The following is a 16,546-nucleotide window of genomic DNA, read 5'->3' on the forward strand; positions in this document are numbered from 1 at the left end:
TCTCTTACTGCTCTCATCCTCGCCTTGCTTTGTTTTGTGCTAGGCAGAACACACCTGCGGACACGAAGCACTTTCGTTTGTGAACCTTTCTCATTTAAGTGCTCGCCTCTTTTATTGATATTTCACAATTCGATGTCGTTTTCCAAAAAGATTTATTCGGTTGGAAAAGTGCTCCAATGCATCATCCACTAGCAATGCCTAGTTGTTTCCAAGCATAATGTTTGTGTGCATTATAAACTTGACAAGGACATTCTTATTAGTTTGCCCACCTGACCAACTCTTGGCATTGATCCATAAACTTCAAACCTTGGCTAAGATTAAACCTTACAAATCTTAGTCCTAGATGTCTTAACCTTAGGTGCTATACTGCATGGTACTCATTCTATTCCCTTGAGCCAAGGATTAGTGTCATTAGCCAGGAAAATTCTTAGTATCAAATTTGTCTTTGATAGCTAATTTTGCTACTTTTTTTTTTTATAGGCAAGTTGGGGGAAAACCTATCTCCACAAGGTTGCCCAGTTGGTTAGGGCAAGAGTCAGGATGTCTAGAGGCCCGACGTCATGAGTTCAATTCTCCTTTAAATCAGATCTGCATTAGGTCAGTTCATAGTACCAGGATTTGCAGGGGAATAACTGTTGTGGGATTCGATCCTGAGACCCTCTCGGTTATGATAGTGCAACCTAACCTTCCAGCAATCTCATTTTGTTAAAATGTTGGTTTTTTTTTTATAATGAAGGAAAACCTTTACAGAGAACCGGGTCACTTAATGGCCCGCTTTCCTGCGAGGTAAAACTCCGGGTTGAGGACACAACCACCCAGCCATAAGTGCCGAAAAAAATGTGGGTTATGAGCCCTAATTCAGCTCCCCACACTCGCATAGATTTGAAATATCAGATATGTACAATATGACCCGATCTGCCTTTTTGTGCAATGGAGGAGAGGGATAAGAAGGGGATAGTGGTGGAAGATGGAGAACTGCTAACGATGTTTGTCCCAGTAAGACGCAGTATAAACTATAAGAATTCCAATTTTTATAGATATTGGAACTTATTGGGAAGAAACTGGATTTATGAATGGAATAAAATAGCAGTATTTACAAAAAAAGTATTAGTTTATGGCATATTCCCCATACTAACAAAGAATCACCACCTACCACTTTTTACGTGTGAATCCTTTCATACCTCCTCATAAGAAAACATTCTCAAGAGAAGGGAGAGAATAACTCCAAATGAGAATAATTCTCTTACAATTGCAAGCTGATCCAAATTTGCCCAGTTTTCTCACATTGAAACAAACATGTCACATGAAAAATAAAGCAATCAGTAAAGGAAATCATATCACGGGTTCATTTACTCACAACTGGTGAGATTTGAAATCATGTGGTTGACCCTATGATTTCAAATCAGATATAAAAGTGCAAGCACTAGTGGCCTAAGGATAGGAGTGTCAATGGGTTGGGTTTGACCCTATAGGGTCAAGGTATGGTGATAAATAAGAAGGTCCCAATAAAACCTGGGTCGGGGTCCAATTAATATATAGATCCCGGAATGGTTTGTGAAATTTCATATCAGATCCGGGCTTGACGCGAGATCTGACTAAGATCCACAAATTTTCAATGTAAAAAAGATTAAAAAAATATTATTTTACTGAGTATAGTCAGTGTCTGGCTTACGTAATCTTTATAAGATCCAAGTATGGTTTCTCTTATGGTAGTCTGATAGAACCCAGGTCCAGACCCAACACCAGCATCTCAAATCAGGTCTGGGTCTGGTTCCACTTGGGTCCGAAGCAGACCTGAACCATTGATGTGATTGTTTTCACAAGGGAAAGAGCTCATCTAATATGACATGCCCTTGTCCAGTTGTCCAGTTATCCCTTTTTGTAATGGAAGCTTTTAAATGCCGTGTTTGCAATCTGAAAAAATAATTGGAAGAGAAAAAAAAAAGTAACTTATACAAATCTTGTTTGCTGATACCAACAGGGCTCTGCTTGTCTGTTAGGAGCAGTTAGTGCACATCACCTTGTGTTGGGAAGTTGCAAGTTCGAATCCCAATGGTATGGTTGTATAACTGGTAGTCTGCCTGACCCCAGCTTTCTCTGTAAAAAAAAATCTTGTTTGCAGATAACGTTGAATTGGAAAGTCCAAAGAATTGATAACTGAACGCTTTTAATTCTTTTTCGATGATACAAGTATTCATTAGAAGAGGAAGGGTCTGACTTGCCTAGCCAAGCTGAGAGAAATCATAAAAGATTTCTCCATGATCACCATGAAGGTTGCTTTTGATTGGCCAAATAAGGTTTAAGATTTGAGTTGATACTATTTCATTGATTTTTTCTAAACGAAATATTATATTTCAATACATTTGGGGGTAGTGTCTACATGTCAATATAGAATGGGAGCCCTCATAAGGTCCTCATACATTTGGGGATATCATGTTATTGATAATGTTAACTCATAAGGTCCTCATTTATCCGGTAGGGGTGACTTGTGAATGAAAGGTCACGACGAAACGCATAGGGGCCAAGGATTTTACCAAGGAAGCCTAACAAGGTTTGCCATTACCATGGTCTTCTTGCAAATAACATAGGGAAAAGACAAACCTTCTTTATATTTGATTTCTATCAAGGCATTTTCCATTTTACATCTTTTGATAGGGAACAGGCGATATCCCATCGTAATAGATCAAGATCGAAAGCAGTGGGGTCCTTTTAAAAGGCACACAAAGTGTAAAATATAGGACAAAAGAACATCCATGGTCTTTCTCGTCATACTATAAATTATTCAACAATAGATAGTTGCTCCCAACAATCATAAAAAAAATTTGCCAAGCAAGTGCCCACTACTGTTGGATCCAAACACTTAGCGACGAGAATCGATCCGTGAAAGAGTCATAACCTTCATATCCTTATCCTTTTTTTCTTTTTTTTATAGGCAAACTATGGCATAACCCTTGTGGGATTTGAACTCAAGGCCCCTCAGTTCATCGGTGATATCTCACAATGGCTCCACTCATATGGTAAGGTGACTCATGAATGTCACCAAGGCTCTGTTTGGGAGCCGTTGTTGGGAGCGGTGATGAAGTCAGCGGATTTGGCAACATCATCTTGAGGACGTTGTTGAACTCTGCCCATTTATAACACTATCACCCTTCCCAACACCGCTCCCATCCCTGTATCCCCTCCTATAATGGTGGCTCCAATCGATGGAGATGCTTGGGATATGCCCCCACCCCCCTGTCACCGCTCGCAAACAGAGCCTAAATTAAAAGGACACCACAAGTTCGACCTCTACAGTGTGCATCCCTTGCCACAAGATTGAAGTTAGGTTAACTCTTTGGTGGGCAAGGAGGACATGAGATTTTTACACCAATGAGCACTCGAGCTAGTGAGAAGTTTTCTTGGTTAAAAAACCAAAAAACAGGGTTCCTTAGTTATGATAGCATGACCTAACACACGTGTCCAAATGTTTTTCTTTTTTTGGATAACCCCATGGTATTCGGTTATGATCTTTTTTTTTTTTTCTAAAGGCAAGCTCAGGTTAGGCAGAGCCCCACTAGTTATTATTCAACGAACCACTAGGGTTTGAACCTGCCACATCCCACCACAATGAGACTTGCACCAGTGGGGTTTGATCTTCATCTCAGCACCCTCACAACCGGTTGAATCATTATTGATCTTCATGTGGTTTCAACGTTACAAAATGCCATTAATTGCCCACTTCAATGGGCCACAAATTTTAGTAGTTTATTAAATTTAGATAATTTAATAAGCGCAGTGATTGTAAAGTAGGGAATGTTAAACTCTTCAGCAATTGGAGAAGGTGCCTTTTCAGAAGACTTATTCATATAGTAATGACAAATGGTAGGATGTAAAGAATCAAGGCAACATAATATGCAGCCATAGCCACATGGCTGTATGAATAAAAGAGCAGAAGGATGCAGAGAGGACTACTATAACTTTACAAAAAGGCCATACCCAGTGAGGTCTTGTATTCCCTGGTGCTGGGAAGGGGGGGAGGGGGGGGTGGTCCTAACCTTCTGTCTTTTGCAAGAAGTAGCAGCAGCAGGACTTGAACCCATGATCTCTCACTGGCAGCCCAACCGAGACTTGTATCACCATCAGTTCAAATTTTTTTTGAAAGAAGACCATCAGTTCAAAATTCAAAGAAACAATTTTCACTTGTTCACTAACTTTGGTGTTATATAACAAATGACTACACCAAACATTAGTTCATGATCAACTCATAATCAATCTGACTACTTCAGTACACATAGGATCACCACCCAGCCATCACATTCTGTACAGGAAAGCCGATGTTATGATTAAACATTTGCCCTTTCCCATAAACCACAGAATTGGATTCCACCTTCTGGCACTGAATTATATACTCAATGTAATATCATTTCTTAAATACTAATGAGTTCGGAGGGAACCAAATCCTCCAGCATGCTTACCAAAAAATAACAATAATAATTTCATATGCAATTACACATGTTTCATATATCGAATTATATCAACAGTCAAGCCACCGGAGCTAATCCTCACAACTAACAAGTCTGATGACCTGCTTTCTTAGAAGTCAATGGTACAAAATCCTTGTGCAAGGTACCTGAAACATTTATATTGTTGGTGTCCGAAACGATTCTGGGCCTTGACAACAATGGTCTTTTAAGGAATTGCCACTTTTGAATTTTTTTCACCTCGATCAATTTCAGCTGCTCCTGCGCGTTGCATACCATTTGCCACCTCTCCAACCAAGGTCATATCAGAAATACAGCCAAATTCACCAAGATGAATGATCTATGATAAACACCATGACACTAAAATGATCAGGGGAATGACTTCACAGAATAGATAAACAAAGAAACAATTTAGTTGAGCATGTAGAATTATTTCCTGAATCTAGACTTATGTCATATGGAGGTAAAAGAGAGCCTCCATTAATAATGAACCTCTGCAAAGCATCAGTGATTGAATGGTTAAAGCCCGCATATGTGAAAAATAAACAGAATAATACATTTTGGTTTGAGAAGAGTTGCTGTCTAGAGCTCATTATCAGACAATTATTCACAACAGCTATGTGAGGCTAATAGGTTCTGTTTCCTTCTCATGGAAAATCCTTTTTGCATAAATAATCAATCCATTTTTCAATCCTGTTCTCTAAAACACTCCAACTACCTACTGATAAAAATAGAACTTACCAACAAATGATCTATAATGATTTGTAAATTCAAGTTCGCAAATTGTTATTTAATGGAGCTAGCTCCAATAAATATTTCTCAATTTCTAAGTATGAAAGTATTGGGTAGTAAAAGAAAGTGGGTTCCCAAGGCTTCAACACTAGTGCAAAGAACAAATTCACAAAGTGACTACAAGAGATGCACAAAGTATACAAACAAGAAGCCAATAATGGGCATAAACACACAATATGAGAGAGAGAGCTTAAAAATATAAAGAATCGCTTATTGAAAATGCTTCAACAAGCATTACAAAATAGTGAGGCAAGACATCTTATTTATACAACAAATGGAAGCAAAGGGGCTCCCATAGAGTCGTTGGGAGCCCCTCCAACGGTCACATTTGTGACCGTTGGAGAGGGTTCCAACAGCACTTGTAAGGGCCCATTCAAATGCTAAAATAAAAAATAAAAGAAAAACACAAAAAACAAAATTAATAAAAACAATAAAAAGTCTATAATGGACATGCATATTTACAAGTGAAAAGACTAATTTGCACCTAGTGGGCATTACAAAAGATATATATATATTAACACCCCCCTCAAACTGACGGTGAGATCACCGAGAGTTTGCTTAAGAGAAAGTAGAAACGGGATGATGGAAGGCTTTAGTAAAGAAATCTGTTAGCTGATACTCTGATGTAACATATGGTAGTTGAATGGTGTCTCGTAAAAATTCATCTCGAACATAATAACAGTCCATCTCAACGTGTTTTGTTCGTTCATGGAAGGTATGATTGTTGGCAACGTAGACGACACTCTTATTGTTACAACACAACTTCAAAGGAGTAGAGATAATGACTCCCATATCTTTAAGCAGACTCCTCAACCACACAAGTTCAGTGGTAGTTGTGACCATCGCCCTATACTCAGCTTCCGTGGAAGATATAGACATCTTCTGTTGTTTCTTACATCTCCAAGAGATTAATGATTCTCCAAGAAAAACACAATAACCTGTTGTAGAAATACGATCATTGGAGTTACCACCCTAATCAGAGTCAGTATCAGCAATTAAATTAGGAGATGAAGAGGAAGATAAGAATAATTCTTTGGTTATGGTTTCCTTCAAATATTTGATAATTAGCATGACGACAGCCATGTGAATGATAGTAGGAGCATTTTTAAATTGACTTACACTATGAACAACATGAGCAATATCTGGACTGATAATAGACAAATATGTTAGTGATCCAATCAGTTGACGATAAGAAGTAAGATCTTCTAAAGGAGTTTCATCATTGTCTCTCATCTTAACATTGATTACTTCTGGAGTCTCCACTTTCTTTTCGTCAGTTAAGCCAAATTTAGCAATAATATCTTATGCAAGCTTCTTCTGAGATAGAACATATCTCCGAGGAGAATATGCAACTTCGATCCCTAAAAAATACCTTAGAAATCCAAGGTCAAACATATCAAAATTGTTTTTAAGAATATTTTTAATAAACTCAATGCTCTTTTTATCGTTCTCAGTAATGACCATGTTATCAACATATAATAATAAAATAGTTATGTGATCACCTGCATATTTAACAAAAAGAGTAGTATCAGTATAACAAGAGGTAAAACCATTATCAAGAACAACTTTACTAAAGCGATCATATCAAGCTTTTGGAGCTTGTTTAAGACCATAAAGAGCTTTATTGAGTTAAAGAATTTTTCCTTTCTTAATCTCAAGACCCGGCGGAGGATCCATATAGACTTTTTCACAAAGGTTCTTATTTAAAAAAGTATTTTTAACATCTAATTGATAAATAGGTCATTGTTTAATAGACACTAAGGCTATTAAGGTTCTTACACTAGCCATCCTAGCATCTGGGGTAAATGTTTCTTCATAATTATTCTCATATTCTTGTGCATACCCTTTAGCAACTAACCTAGCTTTGTATCTTTCTAATGTTCCATCACTCTTGATTTTGACTTTATAAACACATCTACATTCTATAGCCTTTTTTCTTAAAGGAAGACTTACAATTGTCCAAGTGTTAGCTTTATTGACGGCTTCTAAGTCAAGTCTCATAGCATCAATCCAACATAGATGTTGCTTAGCTTCTTTAAAATTGGAAGGCTCATGATAGAAATGGATCATCATTAGACATTTTTAGAGACAAGAAGAATTCTTGTTGTTTCAATAAGATGCCTATGTTTTCTTTCGGCAAGACCATTTTGTTGGAGTTTTAAGGTAAGATCTTTGATGAATAATGTCATTTTGTTTAATATAGTTTTGAAATTCATTTGATATGTATTCACCTCCAGAATCGGATCTAAAAATGACTATGCAGTTTTGAAATTGATTTTGAGTAAGGATATGAAATTCTTTAAAGGTAGAAAAAACATCAAATTTGTTTTTAATAAAATAAACCCATGTGTATCTAGTAAAATCATCAATAAAGACAACATAATATGAATATCCTCCTTTAGACATAATGGGTGTCGATCCCCATACATCCGAATGTACTAATTCAAATAGTCTCTTGGAAATAAAATTGTTATGTGGATAAGGAAGAGAATACATCTTTCCAAGGAAATAATCATTGCATGTAAATTCTTTTTCATTACAAAATTTTTTCAAAAAAGGAAAAAGATACAACTTAGAAATACTAGGGTGACCAAGCCTCTTGTGCCAAGTAACAATATCTTTAGATTAGACATGATTACAAAATGATTTGGATGACAGAGACAAAAAATCCATGTAATATAGGTCTCCTCTTCTATGGCCTTGCCCAATCCGCTTCTCGAACCGAAGATCCTACACATAGCAATTGGTTGGTAAAAAAAAAAACACTACATCCAAAATCGATTATTTGAGAAATGAAAAGAGATTTACATTAAGTTTTGGAATAATCCTAATTTTTGAAACATAAAATTATTGCCTTAACCAGGGTTACCGGAAGTGCCTAGGTCAAAGGGGAAGCGCGCTTCCCCGAAGCGCGAAACGTCGCGCTTCCAAAGCGTGAGGGGAAGCGTCCCCCTTTTATGGGAAGCGCACTTCCCTTTTATGGGAAGCGCACTTCCCTTTTATGGGAAGCGCACTTCCTTTTTATGAGAAGCGTGTTTCCCTTTTATGGAAAACGCGCTTCCCCCACGCTTCCCCATTTTTTCGCTTCCCCCTCGCTTTCGGTTCGCTTCCTAGGTCGCTTTCGAGACGGTTCAGAATTTTCTTCTAAGTGGTCCCACGCTTCCCCGCTTCCTAATTTTTTAAAAGTGCCTCGCTTCCCGTATCGCTTCCTCGACTGGTAACTCTAGCCTTAACTAAAAACTTTTTCAAGGTTTCCCATCATTTCAATATGTAATGATGTTCTATCGGCTGTGAAAACAAATGATTTAAAAGAATTAAGAATTGGTTTAGATAAAAGAGATGTATTTAGAGCCATATGAAAAGAGTCACCCGAATCAAGGATCCAAGAGGACATACCGGAAGTTGATGAGACCGCGACACTAGAAGTGGAAGGTGTGAAAAAGTTGATTCTCATGAATTGTTGGAGAGTTTTCGTAAGTTGAGCAATTCTTTTATGTCTCCATCTCTCTTTGATTCTTCACTTAAATTGATTGGACTATCTCCAACGGAAGTCACCTTCTTTTTAAGCTTAGGACAATTCGGTCCAAGATGACCTAGTTTATTACAATGGTGACAAATAATTTTTCTTCCTCCACCATTGTTATTTTTTAAAAAATGATGAGGTTTATATGTCCTTACGTTATTTCTCGGTCTAGATACAGCATAGACCTCATCAAAGTCCTTTTTGAGAGCAAAGTGAGTTTCTTCTTGGCATAAGTCGACAAGGATCTCACTAAGAGGAGTAAAAGCCCTATGAAAAAGGGATTCTCTTAGTTGTTCAAATTTGGGATGAATTCGATGAAAAAACTGAAAAAATCTGTCTCTCCATTTGCTCTTGCCTCATGGCAATAGCGCTTTCTTTCCACTGTGGTTCGAGGAGAGCAAGTTCATCCCATAGAGGGGATAGAGTACTATAATAGTCGCTAGTACTCATATCCCCTTGCTTTGTTTCTCTTATTTTTTCTTGTAAAAAGAAATGTAATGCAAGGTCCTTTTAAGTGTACATACCTTTTATAAAGCACTATGCTGAAAAAGGTACAAAGGGCCCCGATCCCATGTAAAGATTATGTATCGTCTGGGTACTGGGTTTGTACCCAAGCCATGTAAATGTAGTCTTGTATTTACTAATCGGGTATTTACTAATCGGGTCTAGATACACCAGACCCGGATCCATTTCCCTGTAATGCAAAATATAAATATATTGTTTAGGTCACGATTTCATTTTAGAAATCGTGACAGCTGCAGTCGACCTTTGGATTCCCCTTCTCGTCTCTCTCTCCCTCTCTTTCTCTGTTTTCTCTTTTTTAATGCAGGTACAAATGAAAATCTAACATGGTATCAGAGCATAGATCCATCTAGAGGCAAAAATTCTGGCACGTGACAACGATCAGGAATTTGAGGTTTTCGTTTCTCTCTCTCTTTCTGTTCTCCTTCGTCTCTTTTTTCTGTCCCTCTCTCTGAAACTTCCTGTGTACTCACACCTCACGTGAGTTTTACCTTTGTGAATCTGTGATTCACGTGAACCCTATTCACGTGAACCCAAATCGTGGATTGACAACATTTCACGTGAACTTATTCACGTGAAGCATCAAATTTTTCCCAGATCATGGATTGACAACATTTCACGTGAAACATCAAATTTATCTTTATTAATTATTTGATTCCCTTTTATTCTACCTTCTCGAAAGTTTATCTCTGCATATTCGAATGCTATAGTGTTTTCCTTGATTCCTTGTGTTTTGCTGTGCATTCTAATCCTTGATTATTCTTTACTGTACCAGTCAAAAAAAAGGGAGAAGGAATACTTAACGTGCGAATTTTTTTTATCGCGTAAGCCTCCTTTTTGGTGCATAGAAAAGTTCCAGTTCCTTCATTCTCTGAATTTAACAGTCTGTGATCCTCTGACAGCCGCAAAAAAGGGTGGGGGGGGGGACGAGGGTTGAACATTTTTGTTGATTCTTATTCTCTATGGATCCCTATCACTCTCAATCAAATCTTTCTTCAAGTTTTTCTCAACCAGCTTGTTTCTGAGAAGTTGAATACCTCAAATTTCTTGATCTGGAAGAGGCAAATTATTCCTTTCATAAGGAGTCAAGGTTTCTTAGGTCACCTGGATGAAACCACTCCAGTTCCACCAGAATTTATTCCGAGAGAAGAAAAAGATGATCAAGGGGCGAGTTCAATCGTGTATGTCAAAAATGCTGAATTTCTCAATTGGGAAAGAAAAGACCAATCAGTTGTTGCATAAATCAGATCAACCCTGTCTCAAGAGATCCTTCTTACCATTCCTGACAATTGTACAACTCTACAACTCTGGGAACGACTGGTTCAGACGTATTCGCAGGTTTCTCAAGCAAGAGTAGTTTTTCTAAAAAGAGAATTTCAGTTGTTAAGAAAAGATTCCATGACAATCATGGAATATTTGAACAAGATAAAGGTCATCACAGATCAACTTGCAGTTATAGGGTGTGCCGTTAGTGACAATGACATGGTGCAACAAACCCTGAGTGGATTGGGATCTGACTACAATATGATAGTCACTTCACTATTGTGCCTCCCTGTTCTTCCTACCTTTGATGAGCTACGAGACAAATTGATCCAGTATGAAATGACTCTGAAGGGATGCTCTGAAGAAACTCATAACATCCAAATTCTCAAGAAGTTTTTGCTACAGGAGTGACTTATGGTAGAGGACAGGGACGAGGAGGACAAAGGCGAAGTGGAAACGGATGGCGTGGTCTACTTCCCACTCCAAACATGTTTACTCATGCGCAGGGAACAAGATTCATCCCTACTTGCTTCCTTTGTAACAAAAAGGGTCACATCAAGGCGAATTGTTGGCATAATCCAGAGAATAAAGGAAAGAGTCCACAGACAGAAACCAAGAGAAAGTTCACAAATACCAAAGACAGTGGAGAGATTAAAGATTTGCTGATATCTGCCTTGTCAGAGTTGAAATTAAAGCAGAGTGATGAAGGCACTTGGTTTGTCGATTCTGGGGCAGCGACTCATGTGACAGGCGATGCAGGTAAAATTTCTAATCCTATTCCTTATTTTGGTAAAAGTAAGATTGTCACTGGAGATGGATCCCACCATCCTGTTTTCCATGTTGGAAAAATTGTTATTCTCATGTCATATTCCACTCTTACTCTTTCTGACGTTCTGCATGCTCCTAACATCAAGAAAAATAGTCTCCGTTTCTAAACTTATTGATGATAATAATGCTTCAGTTGAATTCACTCCCTTCTCTGTGCAGGTCAAGGACCTACGCACGAGGGAAACATTCGCTGAAGGAAAGAGACGAGGCAATATGTATGTTTTTGAAGAAGCTCCATGTCATGTTGTCTACCCGATTCATCTGAATTCGAAGCCTTCACTAGAGTCATGTTCATCCTCTTTTGTTAATGTTTTTAGAATTTATGAATGTAATAAGTCATTCTTATGGCATAGTCGATTAGGACATTGTGGGAGTCATTTCATTGAAAAACTTATTTCTAGTAATCTCATTCCAAAAGAACGTCTCAATTGGGATGCGAGCAGTCATAAGTATTCCAATTGTCTTTCATGCAAGAGTCATGTATTGTCTTTCCATTCCATTAATAAGAAAGCTTCAAAACCTTTTGAGATAATTTGTTCTGATGTATGGGGACCCGCCCCAATTGCCTCTAGATCTGGGAGTAGATACTATCTAATCTTTGTTGACAACTATTCTCAATAAACTTGTATATATTTTATGAAAAATAAGTCGGAAGTCTTCTCTCTGTTTAAAAATTTTCTTTCCTTGGTCAAAAATCAATTTTCAAAGTCCATTCAATTTTTCCAATGTGATGGAGGTGGGGAATTTTCATCCCGTGATTTTATTTCTTTTCTTCGAAATAACGGAATAGGAAGAAGGGTGTCGTGCCCTCACACCCCTCAACAGAATGGGATTGCTGAACGAAAACATAGGCATATTGTTGAAAGTACCATAAGCATGCTTCATGACAGTAATCTCCCCATCAACCTATGGACAAAAGCCTTCCATTCTGCCGTGCATGTGATAAATAAACTGCCCATGGTTATCTTGGAGAATAACCCCTCATCACTGTCTTTTTGGAGCTCATCCTAGTTATCAGGATCTACGTGTTTTTTGGTGTGTTTGTTATGTGCATATTGATCAGTACTTGAAAAACAAATTTCAGGACAACGCCCAGAAGTGTAGATTTGTGGGATATGCAGATGACTACAAAGGATATAGGTGTTATGATCCCACCAACAAACACATCAGAACCTCAAGGAACGTTGTCTTTGATTAACAAAATTTTGATCGCGGAGCCGACGCAACGAATATGCCAACTGAAGTTTACTATCCTTGGCTGAGTTCAGAACTTTTTGCTGGCTCCAATGAAGATTGTTCCTCAGATTGCGTACAGCAAGAAGAAGAGATGTTTGAGAACACTTGGACGTCGAAATCACAGAATGCAGTGGAAGTACCAGGCATATACAAAGGCATTGTATATTCTAGACAAAGACCGACCGCATCAAGCCACTCCGATCATATATCAGTCACCAATCCTACTCTTGAGGTCAGAAAATCAAACCGCATACGACATCCTATTGACAGGTGGGTCAGTTATAACAAGTTCTCCTTGGATCTTCAACTGTTTTTAACTGCCATCAATAAGGAAGATGAACCCATTATGTACTATCAGGCAGACACTTCTACCAAATGGGCAGAAGCCATGAATAATGAAATGCAAGCTTTGCATGAATGTGGAACTTGGGAAGTTATTCCCAGACCACCTGACAAAAATGTTGTCGGATGTAAATGGGTTTACAAAATAAAGTACAAGCCGGATGGAACCATTGAACGATATAAGGCAAGACTTGTGGCAAAAGGATTCACTCAAGAAGCAGGGTAAGACTATGATGAGACCTTTAGTCCGGTTGTAAGAATGGGAACGATTCAAATTATCATTTCCCTGGCTGTTGAACATGGATGGAAGTTGAGTCAACTTGATGTAAAAAATGCATTCTTGCATGGGGATTTGAAGGAGGAAGTATACATGGAACAACCCCCTGGATATCAAGAACAAAATTGTAAATCTCATGTGTGCAGGTTAAAAAGAGCTATCTATGGTCTGAAGCAAGCATCTCGCTCTTGGTTTGATAGCTTCTCGCTAGAGGTTCAAAAATATGGATTTTCACGTTCCATGCTGGATCACTCATTATTTATTTTTAGAAGCCAACCAGTGACCACTCTATTATTAATTTATGTCGATGATATTATCATCAGAGGAAACTCTGCGGGCCACATCCAAGAAGTAAAAGATTTACTAGGTCAGAGGTTCAAAATGAAAGACCTTGGAGTTCTATGTTATTTTCTTGGTGTAGAAGTTGATAAAAAGGCTCATGGCTTGACAATCACTCAGCACAAGCACACTGTAGCAAGGCAGGCATGAAAGACTGCAAACCTCTAGGAACTCCGAGTGTGCTTCATCAAAAACTTAGTGCTCATGATGGAGATCTGTGTGATGACCCCACCAGGTATCGAAGCATAATAGGAATGTTACAGTACCTCACTTTTACTAGACCTGATATTGTTTATTCAGTCAATCAAGTGTCCCAATTTATGCATGCGCCACGTACTGGACATATGGAAGCAGTCAAGAGGATTCTTAGATATCTGAAAGGGACTATTGGAGATGGATTGATATATTCACCACAGTCATATGGCAGAGATGAGCACGAACTTACTGTATATTGTCATGCAGACTGGGCAGGAGATCCTGACGAACGAAAATCTACATCAGGATATTGTGTCTTCATTGGAAGAAATTTAGTCTCTTGGAGCAGTAGAAAACAAAAGGCTATTGCTAGATCAAGCACTGAAGCTGAGTACAGATCCATGACTGCTGCTACTGCCGAAGTCACATGGGTCAGGCATCTACTGATTGAAGTAGGAGAAAAGATATCCCACACTACCTTGCTGTGTGACAATCAAAGTGTTATCAACATGTCATTCAATCCCGTACATCACAGTCGTGCTAAGCAAATTGAGATCGACCAACATTTTGTAAGACAGAAGGTTGAAGAAAAGGAGATTGAGCCTGAGTTCGTCAGTACTGAAAGACAAGTTGCAGAGATATTTACCAAAGGGTTCACAAAGGATCGTTTTTGGATGCTTAAAAGCAAGTTGTTCATGGTCCAAAACCATGATCAACTTGAGGGGGGGTGAAAAAGGTACAAAGGGCCCCGATCCCATGTAAAGATTATGTACCGTCTGGGTACTGAGTTTGTACCCAAGCCATGTAAATGTAGTCTTGTATTTACTAATCGGGTATTTACTAATCGGGTCTGGATACACCAGACCCGGATCCATTTCCCTGTAATGCAAAATATAAATATATTGTTTAGGTCACGATTTCTTTTTAGAAATCGTGACAGCCACAGTCGACTTTGGATTCCCCTTCTCGTCTCTCTCTCTCTCTCCCTCTTTCTCTGTTTTCTCTTTCTCAATGCAGGTACAGATGAAAATCTAACATATGCTTCATTTACTTTTTTGAATTTGGCTAGATTAGCACAAATCTTGAGTTCAACGTTATTTATAAACCATGCCAATATTTTGGCATGCTCACTTTCCCAATCTTCAACTTTATATTGATATTCTTGAATAGCTTGTGTTTTATCTTCATCACTCAAGGCTTTTTCTTCGTTTCCCTCCTTCTCAGTGAGCTTGAATTGTGGTTCAGGAATGGTTCCACATACATATCCCCAAAGTTTCTTACCTTTGAAGTTGTTTTTCATAGCAGCAACCAACATTCTATAGTCCCATTTAATTTGAATGAAAGGTCGATCTTTGCATCTTTGTTGGCCATTATAGAAGGAGTTGAAGAAGAACAAGGATATGAATCTCAATACCACTCAAACATAAGAGAGAGTAGTCCCGAGAGTGGTTCCAATACATAGTGGCTCTGATACCCTGTAATGAAACACTAGTGCAAAAAATAATATCACAAATTGACTACAAGAGATGCACAAGTATACAAACAAGAAGCCACTAATGGGCAAAACACAATAAGCCACAAAGGGGAAAGTGACAAACACACACAATATGAGAGAGAGAGCTTAAAAATATAAAAAATCTCTTATGGAAAATGCTTCAACAGGCATTACAAAATAATGGGGCAAGATCCCTTATTTATACAACAAATGGAATAGAGAGGGTCCCAACGGCTCTTATGAGGGCCCATTCAAATGCTAAAAGAAAAAATAAAAGAAAAAAACAAAAAATAATAAAAGGTCCCTAATGGACGTGCATATTTACAAGTGAAAAGACTAATTTGCCCCCTAGTGGGCATTACAACAGATTTTATATATATATATATATATATATATATATATATATATATATAACATCTATATATTTTAACACTCGGATGCAACTTCTCTGCTGGGTAACACACCTAATATTTATAACTCTTTGGTAGTTAAGGGTCAAAAGAGTGCAAATTAGGAAATTAGTGTGACTTACGAGGCATAGAAATTATTATAAAATAATTGAGTTAGATATGTATATGAGTGTGTGTGTGTGTGTTTTAATAGTTAATACAACAATTATTAGAAAAAAATTTGAGTTAGAGATGTGTGTATATATATATATATATATATATATATATATATATATATATATATATATATATATATATATATATATATATATATATATATATATATAAATATAAGTACTAATACATGGATTGGAATGGTTGTCTACAACTGAGGGGGAAGAATTCCTTTCATGAGTCAGGACAGGAGAGATGGGCTACGGAGCACCCTTGAGCACCAATTTGCTGATCATCCAATAAACTATGTAGATTGTTTGAGTTTTGTCATCGGACTAGTACAAGTGCTCCCATCTCTATGCCAGTGATGGTGGCATTTGATGGAGCACGCAATTGACTACTTGCTTCCAGTCAGTTTTGGCACAGTCAAGACAGTAAATGTTTTCACCAACTTTACATCTTATGCAGCCTAAGTATATATTGTGGCCATCAAGGAAGACATATGATCCAGGATACAACCATGTGTGGTACCATTATCCATTCATTTATGCTCCTACTGTCCTTATCTAATATCGTGCATGTTCACACTTAGCCAAATTAGAGATTTTTGAAAATTTGGCTAGGTATAGAAGAAAATCGGTTAAACCTCGATAATAGGCCTATGTTCTTTGAATCCGGGATTGACTCAGGTCTCATCTGTTAAAATGTAAA

General features: G+C 37.9%; 1 long non-coding RNA gene across 1 annotated transcript in view; it reads right to left on the reverse strand.

Moving 5' to 3' along the window:
* Positions 1-4,179: 4,179 nt before the first annotated feature.
* LOC149836859 (uncharacterized) overlaps positions 4,180-16,546 on the reverse strand; it is a 164,562-nt gene continuing 152,195 nt past the window's right edge. The window contains exon 6 of the long non-coding RNA XR_016431844.1: positions 4,180-4,800. This is a non-coding gene — a long non-coding RNA (uncharacterized LOC149836859). The remainder of the gene's footprint in view (positions 4,801-16,546) is intronic.

Source organism: Nuphar pumila, chromosome 5 (assembly GCF_984573655.1).
Source record: "Nuphar pumila chromosome 5, dmNupPumi1.hap1.1, whole genome shotgun sequence".
Taxonomy (NCBI): domain Eukaryota; kingdom Viridiplantae; phylum Streptophyta; class Magnoliopsida; order Nymphaeales; family Nymphaeaceae; genus Nuphar; species Nuphar pumila.